The 7,155-nt window shown below is 47.9% G+C and overlaps 1 long non-coding RNA gene across 4 annotated transcripts; it reads right to left on the minus strand.

Moving 5' to 3' along the window:
- Window positions 1–705: 705 nt before the first annotated feature.
- Window positions 706–4,397, minus strand: LOC123145776 (uncharacterized). 4 transcript variants are annotated; one of them, XR_006472430.1, is made up of 5 exons: window positions 4,085–4,397; window positions 3,848–4,009; window positions 2,632–2,732; window positions 1,717–1,821; window positions 706–872 (listed from the first exon to the last, which is right to left on the minus strand). It is a non-coding gene; the product is annotated as an uncharacterized lncRNA (long non-coding RNA). The 4 variants fall into 4 exon arrangements; XR_006472432.1 differs by having other exon boundaries at window positions 706–919; XR_006472433.1 differs by having other exon boundaries at window positions 706–1,138.
- Between the last annotated feature and the right edge of the window lie 2,758 nt (window positions 4,398–7,155).

Genomic DNA, 7,155 nt, shown 5'->3' on the forward strand with positions numbered 1-7,155 from the left:
AAGTTACACCAAATAGAGAGCAAACGTTTTTCTTTGGCTGCTGTCAAGGTTGATCGATCACATGCCAAATTAAACAGGCAGCCACACGTACGGATACATACATATGCACTAGCGAGAGTACTCCCTACAATAAGAGCTGGTATGATTGAGACATGACCTACTAAGGTTGTGTCTCCGGTTGACATAGAGTACAAGACACTACCGGACTCGCGGCCTATGCCTACGGCTGCCGTCGGCATAGGACCGTCGGCGTAGATCACGTCAGCGTAGTCTTGTCAGACCGTCGGCGTAGTATAGCCGTCGGCATAGGGGCCTACGCCGACGACCGGGCGTCAGCCTTCGGCATAGTTTAGCCGTCAGCAGTGTTTTTCGCCTGACGGCAACGGACGGCGCCGTCAAAAGCGCTGATGATTCACGGGAAGCCACGTGGCAGAGGTATGCCGACGGCCAAGCCATCGGCATACCTCTGGCACGTGGCACTCCCTGGTGCCTCCTGGTGGCAGGGCTATGCCTACGGCAAAACACGTGGCAAAGCCGTAGGCATAGATGGAACCTAGGCCGACGGCTTTGCCGTAGGCATAGCCGTCCCACGTGTTTTGCCGTAGGCATAGCCCTGCCACGTGGCGCGCCCCTGGTGTCACGACAGCCATCTATGCCTACAGCATTGCCGTCGGCATACTTGCTGACCAGAACCAAAAAAAAAGATTAACCAACAAGGCTAGCTATTTACAAATGCTTATACAAACATGATTCAACAGCCATGGATTTGCAACCACAGAACATAGTATATTTTTTATGTACATAACATTTCCATTCTAAGAATCCACAACAACATTATAGGAGGCCGAGGGGCGGTGGTGGGGGAGACAAGGCTGCAACGATGGAGGTGGCATACAGTCAGTACAACAAACCGAAGATCCTACATATGAGGATGAATATGTAATCTATACATTGAATTTACCAAAAGAAAATCGCCTAGAACAGGGGCATCAAACTAAAAAGGCAGAAAATTATTGCTTTTGCTGAAGATAACTTGTCATGTTGGTGCTTGAACCGAACAATACTACTAATACATACAGTACAGAGATGCTCCAGTTTCGGTTGTATCTATCAAGCATCAGTTGTTGTTCAAGGCAAGCTTCAAAGAGAAAGAGAGTGGTGCTGATTCATATGTATATATGTATATACAGAAGATGCAAGTGTCATCAAGTTGGCTTTAGTCAAAGTAAAAACAAATGGACACATACAAAACTGAACCAAGGGTGGTGCTGATTCATGTGTATGTACAGATTGAGGTGCCATCCAGTTGGTTTCAGTCAAAGTTCAACCAAAAAAAATTGACACATACAAACTGAAGAAAAGTGTGGTGCTGATTCATATGTATGTATGTACAGGAGATGCAAGTGCCACCAAGATAGATAGTTTCAGTCAAAAGTAAAAAAACAATTGGACACATACAAACTGAAGCAAACCGTCGTGCTTTTTCATGTGTACATACAAAAGATGCAAGTGGTATCCAGAATTTGGATATAGGTAGTACGCTCATGTGGTGAATTTTGTGAATCTATACTCTGCATCTACCAAAAGGATCACTCCCCTCACATGCAAATATAATTCAGTCCAATGGCTTTCGTCTCCCCTCACATGCATAAGACGAGAGCAGACCATCTAAACAGGCGGATCAGACCTTCACCTTGGGAGAGAGGCGAGTGCTACCTGTTGCCGTATCGTCGTCGAGCTCGGGTGGTCCTCCTCCTCCTCCTCGAGCAGGACAAGGTTGTTTCTCCCCTACACTCCAATGGCCATCTTCTCCAAGGACATCTACAAGGGCAGAACACACCATTGATGCAAGTGTCACCAAGATAGTTTCAGTCAAAGTTAAAGCAAATGTAAATATGCAAACTGAACCAAACCGAGGTGCATATTCATATGTGTGTGTATGTAGAGATGCAAGTGCAATCTGAATTTTGGGGAACCAAAGCATGGTTGTTGTCGTTGTTGTTGCTACTTTAGCAGCAACAACATCCTTGAAATCAAACGAGGAGCAAGTTGTTTTAGCAGCAGCGCATACTAGTAATTAGTTAGGACCATTATTATTGAACAACCATTCGAGGATGGTGGCAGACACATCAATCTCACAAGGCTCTACTGGAGAAACAAAAGCATAGGATATGTGATGCTAGCAATCTTAGCACAAGAAGAAAAAACACAGCCTCTCCGATAGAATGGATGGATGCATCATGCACAATCATCGGTTCCATCATTGCAGCACTAGTTGAGCAACAAATCAAATATAACAGTAGTTCCATTCGTTCAGCCAACAAGTTAACAAAAGTTTACTTCCCACTACTAATTTTGCAACTTGTCATAATAAAGAAAACAGAGCTCGACATCACAGCAACAAAAGCGGTAGACTGGGAGCCTGGAACCATGCAAACCAAATCACAGAGCAGAAAAATAACAGTACTACCTAGAGCAATAAGAAACTCAACGGACTAGGGCAACATTTGGAAGGAGACAAGCAAGTACTACAACAGCTAGCTGGGCTGAATTGAAGATTAACCAAAATCATATCAAGTATTTGTTGAGCATGATTATACACGGGAAGGGGAAGGGGTTCACGGCAGGGACCTTTAGGTCATGGCCTGGCTTGCATCTCTCCTCCTCATGTGCATTGGTTTGCATCCAATCCTTCCAGTCCAATCCATGGACGTCCCTCCCTCCTTGCATCTCTAGAACAACACGACACTTAAGTTTCATCAACTTCCATTGCTACTGATAAAAGAGGAGCAAGATGTATATGCTGCATAAATCATACATGGAGAAGCAAGCTGCTTGAAAACAGAGGAGGTCCATGATGGTTGTTCTCATTCGCAACAGAAGAACTCAAAAAAGTGCGCAAGTGTATGCTATCTATGGATACACCAACTCTATCAGTACCTAGCACCCAAACTAAGAAAAAAAATCATTCATATGCAGCAGCCTAAACTCAACTTTGAGAGAGCGGACTGATTAACATTTTTTTGTTGGGTCGAATTTTTCACAAATATAGATAGAAGCACTCCAGAAGCTACATAATAAATCATAGAGGCCGGCCGAACTAATTGGCGCACTCAAACCATACAAGAGAGCGGCCCGATGGACAACTAAGCAAGCATACACAGCAAATAAAACTACATCACCAATATTATGTAATTAACTGGAAGCTCTTGTTCATCATACCAGTACAAATATACTATCTATATCTATACTTTAATCATGCAGTCAATTGAAGTAAAAGCTGGCTCGGCCAGGAATCAAGCCTAGGATGTGAATTTGTCACAGGATTTGTCACAGGATCCAACTAGGCCACTGTACTTTACTTGTCAATTGGAGTAAACCGATTCTTCATGTACATTGTAAAGTAGTGCTAAAGTTCCCTTGAACGTGATTCCACGCGTACGTGCAGAATACATGTGAATATGTGTGTCCGAGTAGGACTGGAAGTAGACATGGCTAGGGGCTATATACTTATACACTGGTAAATTATGGAATTGATCGTAAGCATCAACAAAGAAAAAAAGAGATTGTCACGAGCCTATGGCCAATAACAAATTAGAGGACAAACTTAAAAAAAGCTAACTAGAGATTTCCTCTCTGTGTGTGTGTACGTTGTGCTCTGGCCGGTGGGGGAATGATAAAAAAAGCAACTACTGCTATGTATGTTAGCTTGTCCGTCAGGATAGATCAAACTAGCTACCGGTGAAGGATATAGCCAGCTTCATGTGGTGCAGTGCATCACATATTCCTCTACTTAGCAGCAGCAGTAGTGAGCAGAGGAAGGAGGCGGAGGAGATGGAGGTGCTACCTGCCGAGGTGGGTCGTCGTGGCCGTGCTTGAGCTCGGCAGCCCCCGCCTCCTCGAGCAGGACAGGGCCGCCAGCTAGGTGCGCCCCTCGTCCTCCGCCTCCTCGAGTAGGAAGGACGGCGCCCTCCTGCCGTCGCCGCCGTCCAGACCGCACCAAGGTGACCTGCAGCAAGGGAAGGAAAGGAGAAGGTGAGGTGGGGAGGGTGGATCCGGGCGAGGAAAGAGGGGAAGGACGTACCTGCGCCACGCCCGTAACAGATCCGTCGAGCTCTGGCCTCGCCGTCGCCGGATCTGGCTGATCCCGGCGATGTTAGGGGTGGCGGTCGAAACCCTAGCTAGCCACGGGGTCGGTGGAGGACGGGAGCGCCGATTCTGGACGGAGGGGAAGGTGGACCGGACCTAGGGGAGCTCGGGGTCGTGCTGCGCGCCGCCGGAGCTCGCCGGAACCGGCCGCCGTGGGTGGTGGCGGCGGCGAGGGAGAGGGGTTCGTGGGGGAGAGAGGAGTCGCGAGAGACAGAGAGGTTCGTGGGGAGAGAGCGAGGTAGGGGTTGGGTGGGCTCTTTTTTCTTTTTCTGTTTTTTCTCCTTTTCTCTAGATGGATGGATGGATGGTTGTGGGGTGGACAGCTAGATGGATAGATGGATGGATATGCGCCACGTCATCGATCCGTGGCACAAACGTTTCCACCAATAGAAACCAAGCTCATACAATTGTGTTCTCCCTTTTGTTTTTCTTCTATTTTTTTCTACCCTCTTGGACCGACCGTCGACGATCCGTGACGGGAGAGGAGGGCGGCGAGGAGGAGATGGTGAGGTGAGGTGGGGAGGGAATGGATCGGGGAATGGTGCGTCCGGTATGACGACTATGAGTCCGGACAGGGACCTACGAACAGTCGCACGGAACATCTCTTCGGCTTTGCCTGTCACCGCCGACGAAGACACGTGCGACATCCCTCAGCATCGAACGACGGCACCAAAGGAGGGGTAGGCGCCACCATCGGGGGGCGAATGTACCTCGACGGCATGCCGGATCCAGCGGTTAAAATCGACCAAAAATCATACGATGCCGGAAATCCTCGGGACCTGGCACGGTGTCGTCATATGGCCCTTGTAGGGTGTGCTGAAAGTTTTAGCGTGTTTCGTAGAAGCCTGACCGGAAGTCGCTTGTAAACTGCACCATCTCCGAGGTACTATCTGGCTATCGAGAGAGAATGTGTCCAGTTTGTGAAGGAAGTGCGTTGCCCGTTGCTCCGCTGACCTCAAAACTTATCGTGCTCTCAAAGGGGGCAATTGCATGACACGTGTCAGTACATGGCATTTTTCGGGCCCGCCTGCAATATTTGAGACATTTAATGCATCCGTAGGGTTTCAATGCGGGAATGGCAGATCTGCACGGCGGCCACCTGAAATGATGTCCAGAAGTGGTTTTTTCAAATCATATATGATGTCTTTGCGGTATGTGTAGGCCTAGTGCAACCCAAGGGGGGGCATGCCCCACCACCGAGAGGCGAATGTACCTCGGCGGCATGCCGGATCCAGCCGTTAAAATCGACCAAAAATCATACGATGCCAGAAATCCTCAGGACCTGGCATGGTGTCATCATATGGCGTTTAGTAGGGTGCGGTGAAAGTTTTAGCGCGTTTCGTAGAAGCTTGCCCGGAGGTTGCATGTAAACTGCACTATCTCCGAGGTAGTATCTGGCTATCGAGAGAGAACGTGTCCGGTTTGTGAAGGAAGTGTGTTGCCCGTTGCTCCGTTGACCTCGAAACTTCTCGTGCTCTCAAAGGGGGCCATTGCATGACACGTGCCAGTACATGGCATTTTTCGGGCCCGCCTGCAATATTTGAGACATTTACTGCATCCGTAGGGTTTCAACGCGGGAAATTGCAGACCTGCACGGCGACCACCTGAAATGATGTCCAGAAGTGTTTTGTTAAATCACATATGATGTCTTTGCGGTATGTGTAGGCCTAGTGCAACCAAAGGAGGGGCAGACCCACCACCATAGGGTGAATGTACCTCGGCAGCATGCCGGATCTAGCCGTTAAAATCCACGGGAAATCATGCGATGCCGGAAATCCTCAGGACCTGGCACGGTGTAGTCATATGGCCCTTGTAAAAGTTTGAGCATATTTCATAGAAGCCTGACAGGAGGCCGCTTGTAAACTACACCATCTCCAAGGTAGTATCTGGTTATCGAGAAAGAACGTGTTCGGTTTTGTGAAGGAAGTGTGCTGCCTGTTGCTCTGTTGGCTATTTCAACCCTCCATCACACTTATATATATATATGTTAAGACACAATGCAAGTTTTGGTGGCATTGCCAGCCCCGAAGGCCCCCGACCGGCCTTACCCTAGCCCCGTTGACCCGGAGATCTAGGCCTTTGACTTACACCGAACGGCCTTTGACCAACGGACTTTTCCACCTGATTGTGATAGGTCAGCCCATAGGAACATTTCAGAACAAGGTCTGGGCCCAACCCACCATCGGATCCCCCTCGTGTCGACCCGGCGCGACTGTTTCCCCCGTCCAAGTGCTGGCGGCAGCGCCTTCCGTGAAGGGGGTCACACTCTGGAGCCGCATGACGGGTGTTTGCACCTGACAGCACACTTCCAGACATGTAAGAGGATCCAACGCAAGATTTGGTGGCATGGCTAGCCCCCAAAGGCCCCTGGCCACACTCGTAGACACGCGAAGAACAATCCGTAGTGGGGGGGGGTTTCACATACTCTTGCATCTTTAAAAAATATAAGAAATTGCCACACCTATTATATCACATGTGTCTGCATTGTGTAAAAATTTCATGAATTGGTCACACTCCGAGTGTTCAGAACTATTTCATGCAACGCCAAAACCGCAGAGGGATTACTTCGATTTCATTGCCGTCCGTGAGGGGGGGGACCTCACACCGGAGCCGCGTATTGCCTCTTTATACGTGCCACCACACCTTAAGACATGTATGAGGACCCGGCGCGATGCTCTGGTGGCATTGCTACCCCCCAAGGGTTTTTTCTCAAAATATACAAAAAAATCAAAAAATTTCTGTAAATTTGAAGCAAACATGATTTAAGTTAGTTCAAATTTGAAACATAGTATAGCAACATAATCCTTTCAAGATTCTGATAAAAACCATATAAAATTTGTCAAAATCGATCCAAGTATCAATTACTTATGCTTTTAACAAAGTATAAGGACATATATGCAAAAGTACACGAGGTCACATTTCTAACATACTCAAAAATAAAAACAAACCGGGTATTCATAATCTATGGAAAATTCTACCCCAAGTCGATGTATAATTTGTGTATGT

Source organism: Triticum aestivum, chromosome 6D (assembly GCF_018294505.1).
Source record: "Triticum aestivum cultivar Chinese Spring chromosome 6D, IWGSC CS RefSeq v2.1, whole genome shotgun sequence".
Taxonomy (NCBI): Eukaryota; Viridiplantae; Streptophyta; class Magnoliopsida; order Poales; family Poaceae; genus Triticum; species Triticum aestivum.